Here is a 22397-nt window from a genome sequence, read left to right on the forward strand (position 1 = left end):
GGTCGACGTGGTCAAAAGGTCGACAGGGTCAAAAGGTCGACAGGAACAAGGTCGACATTAAAAAAGGTCGACATGAGTTTTTCATGATTTTTTTCTTTTTTTGAACCTTTTCATACTTAACGATCCACGTGGACTACGATTGGAACGGTAAAGTGTGCCGAGCGAAGCGGTAGCGGAGCGAAGGCACCATGCCCGAAGCATGGCGAGCGAACGAGGTGCACTAATTCGGGTTCCCGGTCACTCTACGAAGAAAACGACACCAAAAAAACATAAAAAACTCATGTCGACCTTTTTCCATGTCGACCTTGTTCCTGTCGACCTTTTGACCCTGTCGACCTTTGACCCTGTCGACCTAATGTGTGTCGACCAATTGGTGTCGACCTAAAGTGTGTCGACCTTTGTGCTGTCGACCCTGAGTCCCAGACCCGCGTGGAGCACGGGGGAGCCGAACACGCCCGAGATGTTCGAGCCTGAGGAAGAGGAGAGTATGGATCCGGTAAGTGTCCGCACAATACAGATGTCACTGTTTCTTGTTTAATTTGTTGCCTTATTATTTTCACATATTTTTCTTCATTTTTTTGGATAACTCAGCTGTCTTCGAGGGAGCTGGACGTGGAACCTGCAGTGGATGAGACGGCAGACCAAGCCACTGTAATGCCGGAGCTGCAGGAGAGTGAGGCGGCGATGGGAACGCCCCAGCCTCTGGCTAGAAAGAGACGCTGGCCGGCTATCCCTGGAAGATCTGTCTCGTCCAGCAGGTCAGATACAATTCTGAGGCAGGCAGAGGAGGTCCTAAAAAACAGACCGGATAGATTTGAAGCTATTGGAGACCATTTAGCCTGTGAGTTGCGGGAGATGAACCCCACTCAGCAAAAATACGCCCAGCGTCTGGTATATGCCATTATATCACATGGCCAGGATGATGAATTGACCAACCACAGTGGTGTTGTGTTAGATACCAGACAGGTGCCTAGTACATCTTATGCCCCTCCCCCAACTCACCCTCCCATGTATTCTGCGCCAGTAATTCCTCCTCAACAATACCCCACATATCCTGCTCCGGGTTACCAAATGCCACAATACCCCTTCCCTGGCACATCTTCAGGTGGAGTGTTCACCACTCTGTTGAGTGCACACTCCACTGTTCAAGGCGACCAAAATTTTGAATCAAAATGTTTTTGAATTTTTGAATTTGCGTTTTTGTTTGCTGTCTTCAGATTTGTATTTTACCTTCCTCATCCAATATGTTTTTTTGTTGGTTTTCTACACTTCATTTGACCCTGTAATAGAACGTTGGGAATGCTTTTATTTCATGTGCACTTTTGAAATACTGTCCTCGAATTCTTTTACTTCTACTTCATCCCAAGTTATGTTGGCACCACTGTTTTTGCTGCACTGTATCTGGCTAATTGTTGGAATGCCTGATGCCTCTATTGGTGTAATCCCTGCTGTCATGGCACTCATTGGCTCAAAAATCGATGAATCCAGCCCAGAATGTTTCTAATTTATTATTTTTCTAAAATGTATAATTACAAATTGTTACTAAAAATTGTGTGGAGTCTTTATTTATGGGTAGTGCTAAAAGGTTTACCAGGTATACACTGCACCAAACAAACTACAGAGTAGATATGCAGTGATTTTAAATGGATGCTGTTATTTATTGTACAAAGAAGACCTGCCCACCATCCGAAAACCATGCCCATGAAGCTGGATCTTTCAAATCTTTCATCAGACATTGTTCAGTGTGTATGCACATAATCGTTCATGGGAAATCTTTCATCTATCATATCTTTCCTCTTTTAAATCTTTCAAATCTACAAGTGTATAGTAGTGATGAGCGGGTTCGGTTCCTCAGAATCCGAACCCGCCCGAACTTCACCCTTTTTTGCATGGGTCCGAGCAGACTCGGATCCTCCCGCCTTGCTCGGTTAACCCGAGCGCGCCCGAACATCATCATCCCGCTGTCGGATTCTCGCGAGACTCGGATTCTATATAAGGAGCCGCGCGTCGCCGCCATTTTCACACGTGCATTGAGATTGATAGGGAGAGGACGTGGCTGGCGTCCTCTCCGTTATAGTAGAACTATAGTAGAACTTAGTTATAAATTGTGGGGAGGATTGGGGACGGGGAGCAGCTGTTAGGGAGTGCAGGGTTTTGAGTTTAATTAATCCGCTGTTTCTCTGCCTGAAAAAAAACGCTCCACCATATCTGTGCTCACTCAGTGTGCTGCACTGCTGCATGATATATCTGTGCTGAGTGCACTGCTCACACTGCCTAATTGTGGGGACTGGGGAGCAGTTATAGCAGGAGTACAGTGCCAGTTTTGCTGACAGTGACCACCAGTCCAGTATACGTGTGTCTGCCTGAAAAACACTGTGGTGTTTTTTGTTTTCTTTCTTCATGCTAGTTTGTTTAGCAGTCTGCTGACAGTGTCCACCAGGTCCGTTATACAGTATATTATATATATAATTAAGCACTAAACAGCAGTACGGTAGGCCACGGCTGTACCTACCTCTGTGTCGACTCGTCACTCGTCGTCCATAAGTATAAGTAATACTATCCATCCATCTACATTGTATACCTGTGGTGTTTTTTTTTCTTTCTTCATACTAGTTTAGCAGTCTGCTGACACTGTCCACCAGGTCCGTTATACAGTATATTATATTTATATATAAGCACTAAGCAGCAGTACGGTAGGCCACGGCTGTACCTACCTCTGTGTCGACTCGTCACTCGTCGTCCATAAGTATAAGTAATACTATCCATCCTTCTACATTGTATACCTGTGGTGTTTTTTTTTCTTTCTTCATACTAGTTTAGCAGTCTGCTGACACTGTCCACCAGGTCCGTTATACAGTATATCATATATATAAGCACTAAGCAGCAGTACGGTAGGCCACGGCTGTACCTACCTCTGTGTCGTCACTCGTCGTCCATAAGTATAAGTAATACTATACTATCCATCCATCTACATTGTATACCTGTGGTGGCTTTTAGTTGTGCGCAAAATATGGAGAACAAAAATGTGGAGGTTAAAAAAATAGGGAAAGATCAAGATCCACTTCCACCTCGTGCTGAAGCTGCTGCCACTAGTCATGGCCGAGACGATGAAATGCCATCAACGTCGTCTGCCAAGGCCGATGCCCAATGTCATAGTACACAGCATGTAAAACCATTGCGCCTCTTTTTTTCTTTGCGTCATGTGCTGTTTGGGGAGTAGTTTTTGGAAGGGCCATCCTGCGTGACACTGCAGTGCCACTCCTAGATGGGCCAGGTGTTTGTGTCGGCCACTAGGGTCGCTTAGCTTACTCACACAGCTACCTCATTGCGCCTCTTTTTTTCTTTGCGTCATGTGCTGTTTGGGGAGTAGTTTTGGGAAGGGCCATCCTGCGTGACACTGCAGTGCCACTCCTAGATGGGCCAGGTGTTTGTGTCGGCCACTAGGGTCGCTTAGGTTACTCACACAGCTACCTCATTGCGCCTCTTTTTTTTCTTCTTTGCGTCATGTGCTGTTTGGGGAGTAGTTTTTGGAAGGGCCATCCTGTGTGACACTGCAGTGCCACTCCTAGATGGGACAGGTGTTTGTGTCGGCCACTAGGGTCGATTAGCTTACTCACACAGCTACCTCATTACCCCTCCTTTTTTCTTTGCGTCATGTGCTGTTTGGGGAGTAGTTTTTGGAAGGGCCATCCTGCGTGACACTGCAGTGCCACTCCTAGATGGGCCAGGTGATTGTGTCGGCCAATAGGGTCGCTTAGCTTACTCACACAGCTACCTCATTGCGCCTCTTTTCTTCTTTGCGTCATGTGCTGTTTGGGGAGTATTTTTTGGAAGGGCCATCCTGCGTGACACTGCAGTGCGACTCCAAGATGGGCCAGGTGTTTGTGTCGGCCACTAGGGTCGCTTAGCTTACTCACACAGCTATCTCATTGCGCCTCTTTTCTTCTTTGCGTCATGTGCTGTTTGGGGAGTATTTTTTGAAGGGCCATCCTGCGTGACACTGCAGTGCCACTCCTAGATGGGCCAGGTGTTTGTGTCGGCCACTAGGGTCGCTTAGCTTACTCACACAGCTACCTCATTGCGCCTCTTTTTTTTCTTCTTTGCGTCATGTGCTGTTTGGGGAGTAGTTTTTGGAAGGGCCATCCTGCGTGACACTGCAGTGCCACTCCTAGATGGGCCAGCTGTTTGTGTCGGCCACTAGGGTTGCTTAGGTTACTCACACAGCTACCTCATTGCGCCTCTTTTTTTTCTTCTTTGCGTCATGTGCTGTTTGGGCAGTCGTTTTTGGAAGGGCCATCCTGCGTGACACTGCAGTGCCACTCCTAGATGGGCCAGGTGTTTGTGTCGGCCACTAGGGTCGATTAGCTTACTCACACAGCTACCTCATTGCCCCTCCTTTTTTCTTTGCGTCATGTGCTGTTTGGGGAGTAGTTTTTGGAAGGGCTATCCTGCGGGACACCGCAGTGCCACTCCTAGATGGGCCAGGTGATTGTGTCGGCCAATAGGGTCGCTTAGCTTACTCACACAGCTACCTCATTGCGCCTCTTTTCTTCTTTGCGTCATGTGCTGTTTGGGGAGTATTTTTTGGAAGGGCCATCCTGCGTGACACTGCAGTGCGACTCCAAGATGGGCCAGGTGTTTGTGTCGGCCACTAGGGTCGCTTAGCTTACTCACACAGCTACCTCATTGCGCCTCTTTTCTTCTTTGTGTCATGTGCTGTTTGGGGAGTATTTTTTGAAGGGCCATCCTGCGTGACACTGCAGTGCCACTCCTAGATGGGCCAGGTGTTTGTGTCGGCCACTAGGGTCGCTTAGCTTACTCACACAGCTACTTCCTTGCGCCTTTTTTTTCTTCTTTGCGTCATGTGCTGTTTGGGGAGTAGTTTTTGGAAGGGCCATCCTGCGTGACACTGCAGTGCCACTCCTAGATGGGCCAGGTGTTTGTGTCGGCCACTAGGGTCGCTTAGCTTACTCACACAGCTACCTCATTGCGCCTCTTTTTTTCTTTGCATCATGTGCTGTTTGGGGAGTAGTTTTGGGAAGGGCCATCCTGCGTGACACTGCAGTGCCACTCCTAGATGGGCCAGGTGTTTGTGTCGGCCACTAGGGTCGCTTAGGTTACTCACACAGCTACCTCATTGCGCCTCTTTTTTTTTTCTTTGCGTCATGTGCTGTTTGGGGAGTAGTTTTTGGAAGGGCCATCCTGCGTGACACTGCAGTGCCACTCCTAGATGGGCCAGGTGTTTGTGTCGGCCACTAGGGTCGCTTAGCTTACTCACACAGCTACCTCATTGCGCCTCTTTTTTTCTTTGCGTCATGTGCTGTTTGGGGAGTAGTTTTGGGAAGGGCCATCCTGCGTGACACTGCAGTGCCACTCCTAGATGGGCCAGGTGTTTGTGTCGGCCACTAGGGTCGCTTAGGTTAATCACACAGCTACCTCATTGCGCCTCTTTTTTTTCTTCTTTGCGTCATGTGCTGTTTGGGGAGTAGTTTTTAGAAGGGCCATCCTGTGTGACACTGCAGTGCCACTCCTAGATGGGCCAGGTGTTTGTGTCGGCCACTAGGGTCGATTAGCTTACTTACACAGCTACCTCATTACCCCTCCTTTTTTCTTTGCGTCATGTGCTGTTTGGGGAGTAGTTTTTGGAAGGGCCATCCTGCGTGACACTGCAGTGACACTCCTAGATGGGCCAGGTGATTGTGTCGGCCAATAGGGTCGCTTAGCTTACTCACACAGCTACCTCATTGCGCCTCTTTTCTTCTTTGCGTCATGTGCTGTTTGGGGAGTATTTTTTGGAAGGGCCATCCTGCGTGACACTGCAGTGCGACTCCAAGATGGGCCAGGTGTTTGTGTCGGCCACTAGGGTCGCTTAGCTTACTCACACAGCTACCTCATTGCGCCTCTTTTCTTCTTTGTGTCATGTGCTGTTTGGGGAGTATTTTTTGAAGGGCCATCCTGCGTGACACTGCAGTGCCACTCCTAGATGGGCCAGGTGTTTGTGTCGGCCACTAGGGTCGCTTAGCTTACTCACACAGCTACCTCATTGCGCCTCTTTTTTTTCTTCTTTGCGTCATGTGCTGTTTGGGGAGTAGTTTTTGGAAGGGCCATCCTGCGTGACACTGCAGTGCCACTCCTAGATGGGCCAGCTGTTTGTTTCGGCCACTAGGGTCGCTTAGGTTACTCACACAACTACCTCATTGCGCCTCTTTTTTTTCTTCTTTGCGTCATGTGCTGTTTGGGCAGTCGTTTTTGGAAGGGCCATCCTGCGTGACACTGCAGTGCCACTCCTAGATGGGCCAGGTGTTTGTGTCGGCCACTAGGGTCGATTAGCTTACTCACACAGCTACCTCTTTGCCCCTCCTTTTTTCTTTGCATCATGTGCTGTTTGGGGAGTAGTTTTTGGAAGGGCTATCCTGCGTGACACCGCAGTGCCACTCCTAGATGGGCCAGGTGATTGTGTCGGCCAATAGGGTCGCTTAGCTTACTCACACAGCTACCTCATTGCGCCTCTTTTCTTCTTTGCGTCATGTGCTGTTTGGGGAGTATTTTTTGGAAGGGCCATCCTGTGTGACACTGCAGTGCGACTCCAAGATGGGCCAGGTGTTTGTGTCGGCCACTAGGGTCGCTTAGCTTACTCACACAGCTACCTCATTGCGCCTCTTCTCTTCTTTGTGTCATGTGCTGTTTGGGGAGTATTTTTTGGAAGGGCCATCCTGCGTGACACTGCAGTGCCACTCCTAGATGGGCCAGGTGTTTGTGTCGGCCACTAGGGTCGCTTTGTTTACTCACACAGCTACCTCATTGCGCCTCTTTTTTTTCCCTTCTTTGCGTCATGTGCTGTTTGGGGAGTAGTTTTTGGAAGGGCCATCCTGCGTGACACTGCAGTGCCACTCCTAGATGGGCCAGGTGTTTGTGTCGGCCACTAGGGTCGCTTAGCTTAGTCACACAGCTACCTCATTGCGCCTCTTTTTTTCTTTGCATCATGTGCTGTTTTGGGACAATTTTTTTGAAGGGCCATCCTGCCTGACACTGCAGTGCCACTTCTAGATGGGCCAGGTGTTTGTGTCGGCCACTTGGGTCGCTTAGCTTAGCCATCCAGCGACCTCGGTGCAAATTTTAGGACTAAAAATAATATTGTGAGGTGTGAGGTGTTCAGAATAGACTGAAAATGAGTGTAAATTATGGTTATTGAGGTTAATAATACTATGGGATCAAAATGACCCCCAAATTCTATGATTTAAGCTGTTTTTTAGGGTTTTTTGAAAAAAACACCCGAATCCAAAACACACCCGAATCCGACAAAAAAAAAATCGGTGAGGTTTTGCCAAAACGCGTTCGAACCCAAAACACGGCCACGGAACCGAACCCAAAACCAAAACACAAAACCTGAAAAATTTCAGGTGCACATCCCTAGTGTATAGGGCCCAATAGCTTCACAGTGGCTGGCCCCGCCCACCACACTCACAGTGGGTGCGTGCATCAGCCCAGCTTTTCTCTTCCTGGATCCTGATGTGGCTTTCCTATGCTGCCTTCCCCTCACCACACTGATCCGGGATGGCTCCCTGCTCTTCACAGGAGGGAGCAACAAAACCAGGTGGGTGCAGTATGTATTGGACGTTATGGGGGGGGGGGGGGGGGGGGGGGGCTCTGTATAATGTAATGTCACTAGATGTAATATGGGTGGGTTTGTAAAATGTAATGTGGTACCGTGTGTAATATGGAGGGGGCTGTGTAAAATGTAATGTAATGTTCTACTGTGTGTAATATGGTGGGGGGCTGTGTATCATGTAATATAATGTGCTATTGGGTGTAATATGGGAGGGGGTGTACGCTGTGCATAATGCAGTGTAATATGGGGGAGAGGTGGCTCTGTTGGTACCGTGTGTAATATGATGGGGGGGGGGGCTGTGTAAAATTTTATATAATGTGCTATTGGGTGTAATAGTGGAGGCGGTGTACACTGTGCATAGTGTAATGCAGGGTAATATGGGGAGGGTGGTTGTGTATAATAAAATGTGGTACTGGATGTAATATGGGGGGGTTCTAAAATGTAATGGGATGTGGCACTGTGTGTGATAGGGGGGAACTGTGTAAAATGTAATATAATGTGCTACTGGGTGTAATATGGGTGTGGGGGAAGGACTGTGTGTGCTGTGCCCAATACAATGTAATATGGTACTGGTTGTAAAATGGGGGGCTGTGTAAAATGTAATGTGGTACTGTGTGTAATATGGAGGGGGGCTGTGTATGCTGTGTGTAATATAATATGGTGCTGTGCAAAGTGGGTGTAATATGGGGGGAGCGAGCTGTGTATAATGTAGTGATGTGCACCGGACATTTTTCGGGTTTTGTGTTTTGGTTTTGGATTCGGTTCCGCAGCCGTGTTTTGGATTCGGATGCGTTTTGGCAAAACCTCCCTGAAATTTTTTTGCCGGATTCGGGTGTGTTTTGGATTCGGGTGTTTTTTTACAAAAACCCCTCAAAAACAGCTTAAATCATAGAATTTGGGGGTCATTTTGATCCCATAGTATTATTAACCTCAATAACCATAATTTCTACTCATTTACAGTCTATTCTGAACACCTCACACCTCACAATATTATTTTTAGTCCTAAAATTTGCACCGAGGTCGCTGGATGACTAAGCTAAGTGACCCAAGTGGCCGACACAAACACCTGGCCCATCTATGAGTGGCACTGCAGTGTCATACAGGATGGAACTTCAAAAAAATAGTCCCCAAACAGCACATGATGCAAAGTAAAAAAGAGGCGCAATGAGGTAGCTGTGTGACTAAGCTAAGCGACCAAAGTGGCCGACACAAACACCTGGCCCATCTAGGAGTGGCACTGCAGTGTCAGACAGGATGGCACTACAAAAAAATAGTCCCCAAACAGCACATGATGCAAAGAAAAAAAGAGGCGCAATGAGGTAGCTGTGTGACTAAGCTAAGCAACCCAAGTGGGCGACACAAACAACTGGCCCATCTAGGAGTGGCACTGCAGTTTTCTAGCGAGAGGATGAGTGCTTCCATCCTCATGTGAAGCTGAACCACTAGCCATGAACATAGGCCAGGGCCTCAGCCGTTCCGTGCCACTCCGTGTCGTTCATGGCATATTGGCAAGTTTACGTTTCTCCTCAGACGCTTTTCATTTTGATTTTTGGGTCATTTTACTGAACTTTTGTATTTTGGATTTTACATGCTCTCTACTATGACATTGTGCATCAGCCTTGGCAGACGACGTTGATGGCATTTCATCGTCTCGCCCATGACTAGTGGCAGCAGCTTCAGCACGAGGTGGAAGTGGATCTTGATCTTTCCCTATTTTACCCTCCACATTTTTGTTCTCCATTTTTGAATGTGTGGAATTATATGCCAGTATCAATAGCAATGGCCTACTACTATATATACTGCGCACAACTGAAATGCACCACAGGTATGGATGGATAGTATACTTGACGACACAGAGGTAGGTAGAGCAGTGGCCTACTGTACCGTATTGCTATATATTATATACTGGTGGTCAGCAAACTTTGCAAAACTGAAATGCACCGCAGGTATGGATGGATAGTATACTTGACGACACAGAGGTAGGTAGAGCAGTGGCCTACTGTACCGTACTGCTATATATTATATACTGGTGGTCAGCAAACTGTGCAAAACTGAAATGCACCACAGGTATGGATGGATAGTATACTTGACGACATAGAGGTAGGTAGAGCAGTAGCCTTCTGTACCATACTGCTATATATTATATACTGGTAGTCAGCAAACTGTGCAAAACTGAAATGCACCACAGGTATGGATGGATAGTATACTTGACGACACAGAGGTAGGTAGAGCAGTGGCCTGCTGTACCGTACTGCTATATATTATATACTGGTGGTCAGCAAAATTATGCACTGTACTCCTACTATATACTACAATGCAGCACAGATATGGAGCGTTTTTCAGACAGAGAACGTATAATACTGGTGGTCACTGGTCAGCAAAACTCTGCACTGTACTCCTCCTATATAATACTGGTGGTCCCCAGTCCCCACAATAAAGCAGTGTGAGCACAGATATACAGTATGCAGCACACTGGGCACAGATGTGGAGCGTTTTTCAGGCAGAGAACGTATAATACTGGTGGTCACTGGTCAGCAAAACTCTGTACTGTACTACTCCTATATAATACTGGTGGTCCCCAGTCCCCACAATAAAGCAGTGTGAGCACAGATATATGCAGCACACTGAGCACAGATATGGAGCGTTTTTCAGGCAGAGAACGTATAATACTGGTGGTCACTGGTCAGCAAAACTCTGCACTGTACTCCTCCTATATAATACTGCTGGTCCCCAGTCCCCACAATAAAGCAGTGAGCACAGATATTTGCAGCCACCTGAATAAAACTGAGAGGATGCCAGCCACGTCCTCTCCCTATCATCTCCAATGCACGAGTGAAAAATGGCGGCGAAGCGCGGCTCCTTATATAGAATACGAATCTTGCGAGAATCCGACCGCGGGATCATGACGTTCGGGTACGCTCGGGTTAAACGAGCAAGGTGGGAAGATTCGAATCTGCCTAGGAACCATGTAAAATGGGTGAAGTTCGGGGGGGTTCAGATTCCAAGGAACCGAACCCGCTAATCACTAGTATAATATAATATATTATGGTGCGGTGTGCAGGGCCGTAACTAGGGTAGGGAAGGCGGTGCCTTGCACACTGCGCAATTTTCATGTGGGCGCACCATCTGCACTTATCCCTATTGGACAGCTCTGTCAGCATAGCTTTTGAGAGTTGCAGTGCTACCTGCTGTGTATATTGTAGCAGGTATAGTGCTGGGCAACCCCAAGTGTCAACCCCTGTGTGGTGCGCGGTGCAACTGGAGACAATGAACACGGGTCCCAGAGCTGCTTGAAGAGGGAAAGACGTGTAGCTGCGGGTCGTACTGGAGCACTGCTGTCTACCATGGTGTAAGTGACACACACATACGGAAACACACACACATTCTGTCTTTCTCAGTTGTAGGGTCTTTACCTGGCCTTATGTGTGTAAGGGTCTCTACCTAGCGTGTGTAAGGGTTTGTACCTGGTGTTGTGTGTACGGGTCTCTACCTGGAGTTAGGTGTATAAGGGTCTCTACCTGGCGTTATGTGTGTAAGGGTCTCTACCTAGCATTGTGTGTACGGGTCTCTACCTGGAGTTAGGTGTGTACGGGTCTCTACCTGGCGTTAGGTGTGTAAGGGTCTCTACCTGGCATTAGGTGTGTAAGGGTCTCTACCTGGCGTTAGGTGTGTAAGGCTCTGCACCTGGCGTTAGGTGTGTAAGGCTCTGTACCTGGCGTTAGGTGTGTAAGGCTCTGTACCTGGCGTTAGGTGTGCAAGGGTCTCTACCTAGCATAATGTCTATAATTGGCTCTACCTGGCGTAATGTATATAAGGGTCTTTACAAGGCGTAATGTGAATAATTGCGTCAACCTGGCATAATGCGTATAAGTGGCTACCTGGCATAATTGTTTATAAAGGGTTACTTGGCATAATGTGTATAAGGGGTACTACTGTGTGGTGTAATGTGACAAATGTATACTACTGTGCAGGGTATTATAATGTGAATTATGTGGCCACACCCCTTCCCCATGAAGTCACGGCCATATATTTTGGATGCATGCCTACGACGTGCACTGTTCATATTTTAAATATAGGTGGGGGGCACCAATCCTTTTGCCTGGTGCAATGTGTGTAAGGTGCTCTACCTGGTGCAATGTGGGTAACAAGCTCTACCTGGTGCAATGTGTGTAATGTGCTCTACCTGGTGCAATGTGTAGAACGTGCTCTACCTGGTGCAAAGTGTATAATGCGCTCTACCTGGCGCAAAGTGTAGAACGTGCTCTACCTGCCTTCTGCGCGCACTGTCCATGCTTTAAATTATGAGAGGGGAGCACAAATTAATTTTCTGCCGAAGGGCACCAAAATGTCTAGTTACAGCTCTGGTGCAGAGTGTCCTGTATACTACACAGCCCAGCAGCATTGCCACCCCCTCTCCCCCTTGCAACACTTTCGTAGTGTCCAAATCTTTAATAAGAACCTTCATTCCAATGGGAAAAGGACAGGTAGGACCCCAATTTTTTAAAGTGAGGGGACCCTGGGACCCAATTTTTTTTTTGCAATCATTATCTATCTATAAGCCACGCACTCGCACACCAGTGTTAATATTGGGGGTTTTCTATTTGCCCGTATCTTCTCACAAATTCACAAATGTGCAGTACACAGTACCTTAATATATAGTGCACCTATTTTGACTCTTATGTACCTATTTCTCATACGTCCTAGAGGATGCTGGGGATGACATCAAGACCATGGGGTATAGACGGGATCCGCAGGAGACACGGGCACTCTTAAGACTTTTCATTGGGTGTGAATTGGCTCCTCCCTCTCTGCCCCTCCTCCATACCTCAGTTTTAGAAATGTGCCCTGCTTCGTGGGACTGAGCGGGCAGAAGCAGAACTAACTTCCTAAAGAGTTTCATGGCTCTGCTTCTGGCTGACAGGACACCATTAGCTCCTGAAGGGTACTGATCGCTAGTCGTGTCTAGATGCTCACTCCCACAGCATGCCGTCATCCCCCTCGCAGAGCCAGAAGTCAGAAGACAGGTGAGTATAAGAAGAAGGATCTTCTATCAAGTAAGTGATGGCTGAGGTACGGCGCGGCTGGCGGGAGCGCAGCGCGCCATTGCTGCCCAAACACACAGGCACTGCAGGGTGCAGGGCGCAGGGGGGGGGCGCCCTGGGCAGCAAAAATATACCTCAAACTGGTTAAAATGGGGCATAAGATGCCGCTGGCACAGCCATACTCCCGCCAGTATAAATATCATAATGTGTAATGAGTGTAAGGACGCGCCACTGCAGGGGCAGAGCTTCTTCCTCAGGCAGCCAGCACACTGCTCAGCGCCATTTTCTCTCCTCAGGCTGCAGAGAACACGCTGGTCCTCTCCTCCACTTCTGACAAGTACAGGGTGCTATTAAGGGGGGGGCACAAAGCGATTGTGGTGCATTTAATAGTGTGAATTACTGTGTTAAAGCGCTATTTGGCTGTGGGCATTCTGTGTTCACAGGCATAGCATACTGGCGCTGGGATTGTGAACTGGCTGCTCCTATACTGTGTCCCTCTGACAGATTTTACTGTGGGTCTGTCCCCAAATAAGTCCCAGTGTGTCTGTGAGTGTGTGCTGTACACGTGTGTGACATGTCTGAGGCAGGGAGTTCCTCCCCGGAGGAAGCCATTTTAGGGACACAGACTTGTAATGTGGTGGCGCTGCCGGCACACCAAGAGCCTGCATGGGTGAAAGAGATACGTGACAGTATGCATCTGATTAACCAATTAGGTAAGTCTGAATCTAAGGCTGCATGTTGGAGAAAATCTGTGGAAGATGTGATTTTTCAGGATTCTGTTATTCCTTATGCAGGCGGCCCCTCTGGGTCACATAAGAGACCATTTGCGAATGTTGTAAACACTGATACCAACACGGACTCTGATTCTTGTGTCGACGATAGCGACTCCAGAGAGATAGATCATAAATTGGCGAAAAGTATACAATATATGATTGTGGCTATAAGGGACGTGTTGGAGGTTACAGAAACCACTACTGTACCTCAGGAGAAGGCTTATTTTTATAAGGAAAAGAAATCCAAAGTCACGTTTCCTCTTTCACACAAACTAAATGCTCTCTTTGAAGGGATGTGGGTGAATCCTGATAAGAAATTTCATATTCCCAAAAGGATTCAGATAGCTTATCCTTTCCCGGCTGAGGACAGAAAAAAATGGGAATCACCCTCTGTGTTAGACAGTGCACTTTCCAGGTTGACAAAGAAGGTAATTCTCCCTGCACCTGGCACGGCTTCACTCAAGGAGCCGGCAGACCGTAAAATGGAAACGGCATTAAAATCCATTTATGTAGCCAATGGTACACTGCTCAGGCCAACTATTTCCTGCGCATGAGTGAGTCGAGCTATTGAAAAATGGTCAGAAAGCGTGTCATCAGAAATTGACACGATTGATAAAGATGAGATACTCCTTAAGTTAGGGAATGTCAAGGATGCTGCCGCCTACATGCTGGAAGCAATGAAGGATATAGGACTCTTGAGTTCACAAGCCGCTACCAAGGCAGTATCGGCTAGGCGGGCGTTGTGGATTCGCCAGTGGAACCCGTATACAGATTCCAAAAGAAACATGGAGGCTCTCCCGTATAAAGGTAAGGCCTTATTTGGTGATGGCCTGGATGCGTTAGTCTCGGCGGCTACCGCAAGTAAGTCAACGTTTTTGCCCTCTGCGCCTGCACCAGTAAAAAAGACCTATCACCCACACATGCATTCCTTTCAGCCCAATAAATACAAGAAGGCGAGAGGTTCCCCCTTCTTTGCAGATAGGGGAAGGGGAAAGGGAAAGTAGTCTGCAGCGGCTTCCGGCTCCCAAGAGAAGAAGTCTACCCCTACTTCTGCCAAATCTTCAGCATGATGCTGGTGCTCCCTTTCAGGATGCTGCTCGGGTAGGGGCACGTCTCAAACTGTTCAGCCAAGGTTGGATTCTGTTTGTCCTGGATCCCTAGGTATTGCAGATAGTATCCCAGGGATACAAGCTGGAGTTTCCAGATGTTCCCCAATGCCGATTTTTCAAATCGACCTCACCAGTTTCTCCGCCAGAGAGAGAAGCAGTAACAGCGGCAATTCAAAAATTATGTCAGGACCAGGTCATAGTCCTGGTACCGTTGTCACTACAAGGGGAGGGCTTTTATTCAAGCCTCTTCGTAGTTCCAAAGCCGGATTGCTCGGTCAGACCGATCCTAAACCTAAGTGATCTGAATTTCTATTTGAAATGATTCAAGTTCAAGATGGAATCACTTCGGGCAGTCTGGAGGAGGGGGACTACGTGGTGTCAGTAGACATAAAGGATGCTTACCTGCATGTTCCCATTTACCCTCCTCACCAGGCTTATCTGAGATTCACGTTTCAGGATTGCCATTACCAATTCCAGACGTTACCTTTTGGCCTCTCCACAGCGCCGAGGGTATTCACCAAGGTGATGGTGGAAATGATGGTCCTCCTTCATCAAAAAGGTGTCAATATAATTCCTTATCTGGATGATCTCCTGATAAAGGCGAGATCCAGGGAGCAGTTGTTACAAAACATCACACTCTCTCTGTTGATGCTCAAACAACACGGTTGGATCATAAATTATCCAAAGTCACGGTTGGACCCAACGACAAGGTTGTCTTACCTTGGGATGATTCTGGACACAGACGTTCAGAGAGTATTTCTTCCGCTGGAAAAGGCTTTGGAAAAACAGAAAATGGTAAAACAGATACTGAAACCATCCTGTGTGTCGATCCATCAGTTGTTGGGGAAGATGGTGGTGGCCTACGAGGCCATACAGTTTGGCAGGTTCCATGCCAGAGTATTCCAGTGGGACTTGTTGGACAAGTGGTCGGGGTCACACCTGCACATGCACTGAAAGATAATCCTGTCGTCAAAAACCAGGATTTCGCTCCTGTGGTGGCTATGCAGCTCTCACCTACTAGGGGGATGCAGGTTCGGGATTCACGACTGGGTCCTGGTAACCATGGATGCAAGTCTCCGAGGCTCGGGATTGGTCACTCAGGGAAAAAACTTCCAAGGACGTTTGGTCACATCAGGAAGCCTGCCTTCACATAAACGTTCTGAAGCTGAGAGCCATTTACAATGGCCTTCAACGAGCGGTACATCTTCTTCAAGACCGTCCCGTGCAGATCCAGGCGGACAATGTAACAGCAGTCGCATACGTAAACAGGCAGGGCGGAACAAAAAGCAGAGTGGCAATGGCAGAGGTGACAAAGATCCTCCTCTGGGCAGAAAAACATCTAAAAGCTCTGTCGGCAATATTCATTCCGGGAGTAGACAACTGGGAAGCAGACTTCCTCAACAGACACGATCTCCATCCAGGAGAGTGGGGCCTCCACCAAGAAGTCTTTGCAGAGGTGACAAGTCTTTGGGGAGTTCCTCAAGTAGACATGATGGCATCTCATCTCAACAAGAAGCTTCAGAGATACTGTTCCAGGTCAAGAGACCCTCAAGCAATAGCGGTGGATGCGCTAGTGACCCAGTGGGTTTTTCCGTCAGTGTATGTCTTCCCTCAACTTCCGCTGATCTCAAAAGTGCTCAGGATCATAAGAAAAACAAGGGTACGAGCAATCTTCATTGCCCCAGACTGGCCAAGGACGGCTTGGTACCCAGATCTTCAGGAGTTGCTCAGAGAAGATCCTCAGCTTCTATCTCCTCGCGAGGACCTGCTGCAGCAGGGGCTGTGCGTGTATCAAGACTTACAGCGGTTACGTTTGACGGCATGGCTGTTGAGCGCCGGATCCTAGCCCGGAAGGGTATTCCCAAGGAAGTCATCCCCACTCTTATGCAGGACAGGAGGGAAGTAACGTCAAAACATTACCACCAAATTTTGGAGAAAATATATGTCTTGGTGTGAATCCAAGAAAGCTCCTACAGAGGAGTTTCACTTGGGATGTTTTCTCCATTTTCTACAGGCTGGTGTGGAAGCGGGCCTCCGTTTGGGATCAATCAAGGTCCAGATTTTGACCTTGTCAGTGTTTTTCCAGAAACAATTGGCCTCTTTTCCATAGGTTCAGATTTTCGTGAAAGGGGTTCTGCACTTCCAGCCTCCATTTGTGCCTCCGGTGGCACCATGAGACCTTAATGTGGTGCTGCGGTTCCTTAAATCGGAATAGTTTGAGCCTCTACAAGAGATAGAGTTGAAGTTTCTCACTTGGAAAGTGGTGATGCTTTTGGCATTGGCATCCGCACGGCGGTTGTCTGAATTGGGGGCCCTGTCTCACAAGAGCCCTTACCTGATCTTCCATGAAGATGTTGAAAACTCGCCAACATTTTCTTCCAAAGGTGTTTTTTTTTTTTCAATATATATTTTATTGAGGTTCAGAAAACACAACATTCAATGTCAGGAATAAACATGGTCGCCTACCTAATACAGAGATATATATTACGACAGATACCTTTTAGACATGCAGGTTTCAGGGCCTAAGGTTAAACCTCATTTTTTCCATTTCCTAGTATACAAAAACAAAACTGTGGATGACACAGTTACGAGGATTATGAAAAAGTAATTCCACAAAAAATACTGTTCGTCAATCAAATACAAAAGTTTAAATATAAACAGTAGAAACAGTGCAACATACTAATACGATCTCCCCAGTGGAGAACAAAAAACTAATATCTAATAAATCAAAAAGGACAAATATATAAAAATAAAATAAAATAAAAAACAAGAAAAAAACATAGAAAAAATAGTACCTGCCGGGGCATAGGGATCGCCGACCCATCCATGGAGATATCATCAGAGCGAGAAAAAGCATGTAGACAGCGGAGATGCTAATAAGATATGTGGAAGGGGAGAGGCGAAGAAAACAAAGGGGAGCTGCAGCAAGTAGTGTATCAGTCAGGAAAGGGAAGTAGGAGAGGTAGAAAAATGGGGGGAGTTGCGTAGTCACGGGAGAGAAATGGGAGGGTCATCAGCCAAGAGTTGATGGCCGTACCACGTGGTATATTGAAAACTCTGCTTGATAGCCAATTTCGTCAGAGTGGGCAGTCGGATGATAAATCGACCCCAACACTGAAATAGTGCAGGAGTCAGTGTTTCCTTAATTAGGGCCGTTTCCAGCCAATCCATTGTGAATAGGAAGAGTAACCTAGAGGTAGCTAGTGACAGCGTATTGGGGGTGTCAGAAATCTACTGTTGAAGTATGGCCTTTTTGCCTACCGCTGGAAGAATTACTATCAATTTCGTATTCTGAGAAGGGAGTTCGGATTGATACCGAATATGGCCAAAAAGAGCCCAAGAGGTAGTGCATTGAAAGTGCAGATCCAACTCAGAGGCGCCATATGTTTGTAGCTCTGCCCAAAACCCTTGGATAAGGGGACAATGTCAAAAACAATGCATAAGGTCAGCTACTGGCGCAGAGCATTTCAAGCATTTCGCAGAGTCAGATAGACCCATCAAATGGCTCCTCTTTGGAGAGATATAGTCTCTGTGTAGAATCTTATAGGACATTTCTTGATATAAACTAGCCGGGATGAGTTTAAGGGAGGTTGTAAAGCTGTCCATCATGGTGTCTGGGGACATGGAGGGAATTTGAGAGGACCATGTTAGAACTTGGGTCAAGTCAGTTGCGGGAGTGTGCTCTGTACGAATGCGGGCATAGAGAGATGAGATGGAGCATGTCCCGGAGCACAAGAGCGCATACAGGCTATTAACAAAGTCAGACATACGGAGATGAGAAAGGACCGAGTATATATAATGGGAGGCCTGGAAAAAGTAAAACCCATGGCTAGGATCTATGTCATATTTAGTCAGTGCTTCCGCAAAAGTAAGTGGCTTTATGCTAGGGTTGAGGAGATCACCAACTCGTGTAATTCCTACAGCATGCCATGTGGCAAAGGGATAAGAGGCCTGCCCCTGTTGAAAATGAGGGTTCCCTACTAGGGGAAGAAATAAGGAATAAGTGTACTGTAGCTTTAGAGATTTCCTAGATAGTCTCCACGCCAACGCAGTAGAGGTGAGAAGTATATTGTCCAGAGAAAGAGGTGACAGATCAGATTTGGATGCGTGTAAAACAGAACTGAGAGAGAGGTGGGTACAGAGTTGGGAGTCAATCAGTGAATCAGTGAAGATCGATGTGTCATTGAGCCAGTCCATGGCGAAGCAAAGGAGGCAGGCCCTATTGTATTGCTCTATGTCCGGCAGATTAAGTCCCCCATTCTGTACCATCTGAGACAATTTAAAGAAGCTAATACTACATTCAGATCGCAAATGCCGGATCCTACCCGGTAAGAGAAACGTGTACTTACCGGGTGGGATCCGGCATTTGCGCTCCCTTGCTGGCTTTCCGACCCGGCAATATACCGGGTCGGTTGCCATAGCAGCGGAGGGCGCAGCAGCAGCAGGGGCGGGGGTGGAGGCGGCGCCGGGAGATGAGCTCATCTCCTGCGCCGCCTCTGCCTATGCTGTGAATGGGAGCCGATTCGCATCGGAACGGCTCCGATTCACACTGCGCCTGACCCGGTAATCAACCCGGTAAGAACCCTTCTTTTTTACCGGGTTGAATTACCGGGTCAGGCGACCCGCTAATTCAGAATTGGACTTTTCACATAGCACACTGACCCGTTTCGACACCGTGTCGATACCGGGTTTTTAGTGCGATGTGATAGGGGTATTTTTCTAGGTCTTTTATTGGACCAGATGAATTTAGATATAGATGAATTAAGGAGGGCAATGTTAGATTTAGATAGCATGATAGGCACCATCTGGAGGACATAGAGCTATTTGGGGAAGCTAGCCATCTTTACGAGAATACAGCGACCCATAAGATTGAGAGGTAGATTTTGCCATAGCGCTAATTCCGTCTATAGTTTAGTGAGAATAGGGTGAACATTATCTAGGTAGATACGAGCGGGGTCAGAGGGAAGAAGAACCCTAAGATATGTGATATGGGTAGTAGTCCATCAAAATGGAAAAGTGGTGATCCACCCTGTGGTAATATGGGGAAAAATAGCTAGAGCCTCCGAATTGTCAAAGTTGATCGAGAACCCTGCAAAAGAGGAAAAACGAGAAATAGCATGCTGCAGTGCCATAATGGACCATTTCGGATTAGAGGTAAAAAGAAGAATGTCATCTGCAAATGCTATCAATTTAACCTCTCTATTGCCAATCCTATTACCTTGAAAATCAGGAAGGTTGAGGATATAGCGTATGAAGGGTTCTAGGGCCAAAATAAAAAGGAGAGGGGAGAGAGGACAACCCTGTCTGGTCCATCTTTCGAGAATAAAGGAAGACGAGGAGGTGTTGTTGACTATCACCTGCGCAATAGGGTCAGCATAAATAGAGTCAACCAAACCACAAAACTTGTCACCGAACTGTTGATAAGATAAAACTCTAGCAAGATGGGGCCAGGCAATCTTATCAAAGGCCTTTTCCGAGTCAAGGTTAATGAGGATGTTATTGGTGAGATTGTGGGTACGCAAGTAAGTGATAGCCGCTAGGGCGGTCCTGATACCCAGCACAGATTGTCTATGTTTGATAAATCCCAGCTGCGCAGGTGATATGAGGCGAGAAAGACAAAGCAGCAATCTATTGGCCATTAATTTCATAAGAATTTTAAAATCCTGATTAAGGAGGGAGATCGGTCTGTAAGTACCGTGTAGGGAGGAATTTTTCGAGGTTTCGCTATGACTATGATCGTGGCCTCATTAAATCTAATCGGTGTTTGTTTGGAGGTAAGGATATTATTATAGAGAGATGCGAGGGTGGGAGCCAACTCATCCCTGAGCATTTTATAGAACTCTGCGCCAAAGCCATCAGGACCCGGGCTTTTATTATTCGGCAAGGTCTTAATGACATCAACAACCTCCTCAACCATAATTGGGCTTTCCAGAGAGTCCCTCTCTTCCTGAGTCAAAAAAGGGAGAGCAGCCTCTTCTAGAAAAGAGAAGTTAGCAGCCGGGTCATCAGGGCCCTTAGAGTACAGAGATCGATAAAAGTCCCTCAATTCAGTGCAGATAATGGCAGGGCCAGTGCTCAACGAGCCCGAGCTGTTAATTGCGTTCACCCATGTGCGGGATTTAGGGCCTTTGATCAGGTTGGCCAATAATTTGCCCGATTTATTGCCCCATCTATGGAATCTATTACGTTGATAATCATAAGATATTTGGGCTTTTTCCGTGAGGAATGCATCGTAAATGAGTTTGGCCAAAAGATAAGCCTCTTTGTGGGCAGGGGTATCGTGCTGGGTATATCTCCTGTATGCTGAGGTGAGCGTTGTGCTCAAGGACTGTAATTGAGACGCAAGCTTCTTCCATCTAGAATGGTTATATGACATGATATGACCTCGAAGAAAGGCTTTAGCCACACCCCAGAAGATTAGTGAGTCCGAACTTTGATCGCCATTATCCAAATTATAATTGTGCCAAGACCGCTTCATATGGAGAAGGAAATCAGCGGAGTGACGTGAGTAGGTGGGAAATCGCCATTGGGGTAAGCTACGAGGGGGTATAATTAGTTGGATATGTAGGGAAACAGGGGCATGATCGGATATGATAATGTTGTCGATGGAGGTGTGATTGACTTTGGGGAGAAGGTGAGTGGCAGTAAAGATATTGTCAATTCGAGAGTGAGAAGAATGGGAGTGAGAATAAAAAGAGTAGTCTTTGTGAGTGGGGTGAAATATCCGCCAGGGATCTACGAGGTCTAATTGGGAGCAGAAAGAGGATAAGAGTTGTGCAAGAATCATAGTAGTGGTGGCACTTACCCTTGACCTGTCCATGGATGGGTCGACCACTAAGTTGAAGTCCCCACCAACAATTAAGTTCTGGCTGCCCCAGGTAAGGAGGTTTGTTAAGATATCTGCAAAGAAAGAATCAGGTGAGATATTAGGTGCATAGATGTTGAGAAGGGTATAGACCGTATTATTAATACGCACATCTAACAATAAAAATCTACCCTCAGGGTCTCAGAGCTTTCTGAGTATTGTATATTGGAGATTGGAATGAAACAGAATTGCTACCCCCCGAGATTTAGAGTGGTACGGAGACGATATGCAATCTCCTATCCAAGGGACTCGCAGGGTGTTTCTAGGATTGTCTAGCCAGTGGGTCTCCTGTAAGAGTACAATGTGGGGGGACATGTGTTTTAGATGAGAGATCACTTTTTTCCTCTTGACCGGGTGATTAAGCCCTTCCACATTATATGATACAATACGGAGCGACGTATCATTCGGATCTCCATCTACATGAGAGTGTGGGTGGATGTCAGTAGACATGTCAACCCACCCCTACCGGGAAAAAGATCAGGAAAGGAGCATGGAAGAAGAAACAGGGTCCCACCCTGTCCCAGCGAGCAGGGGGGGGGGGGATCCCCCAATGGGGGGAAGGGGTCCCAGCCTAGGCAGGTAAAACTAACAAAACAAACATTCAATAAAAAAAATCAGTAAGCAACTAAAAGAAAAATCAATTATAAGATCAGAGGTGAGATCACACTTCACTGAAACATTGAAACATTATGTGAGACCCGAATGCAGATTTGGGCAGCGGAGGGCTACTGATAGACATATATAAATAGCAGTCAAGTGTCAGGTATAACGAAATGTAACTTGGCCTCCTCAGGATTCTCAAAGAAACGCGGTCGTCCATCTTCAAAAACCCTGAGACGGGCGGGAAAGAGCAAGGAGAACCTGATCTTCGCCTCAAAAAGGTGTTTGCATATGGGAGCAAACTCTCTGCGCTTCGTGGCTACCGATGCAGAAAAGTCCTGAAAGATGAGGAGGCAGTCGCCATTGATAGAGAGGCTGGCAGCTTTGCAGTAGTGGTCA

The 22397-nt window shown here is 47.1% G+C and overlaps 1 protein-coding gene across 1 annotated transcript in view; it reads right to left on the reverse strand.

Annotated features, from left to right (window-relative positions):
- LOC135054770 (uncharacterized) overlaps positions 1–21414 on the reverse strand; it is a 93672-nt gene extending 72258 nt beyond the window's left edge. The window contains exon 1 of the mRNA XM_063958092.1: positions 21339–21414. The gene's annotated coding sequence lies outside the window, so the exon portion shown is untranslated. The remainder of the gene's footprint in view (positions 1–21338) is intronic.
- Positions 21415–22397: the final 983 nt, after the last annotated feature.

Source organism: Pseudophryne corroboree, chromosome 3 (genome assembly GCF_028390025.1).
Source record: "Pseudophryne corroboree isolate aPseCor3 chromosome 3, aPseCor3.hap2, whole genome shotgun sequence".
Classification (NCBI taxonomy): domain Eukaryota; kingdom Metazoa; phylum Chordata; class Amphibia; order Anura; family Myobatrachidae; genus Pseudophryne; species Pseudophryne corroboree.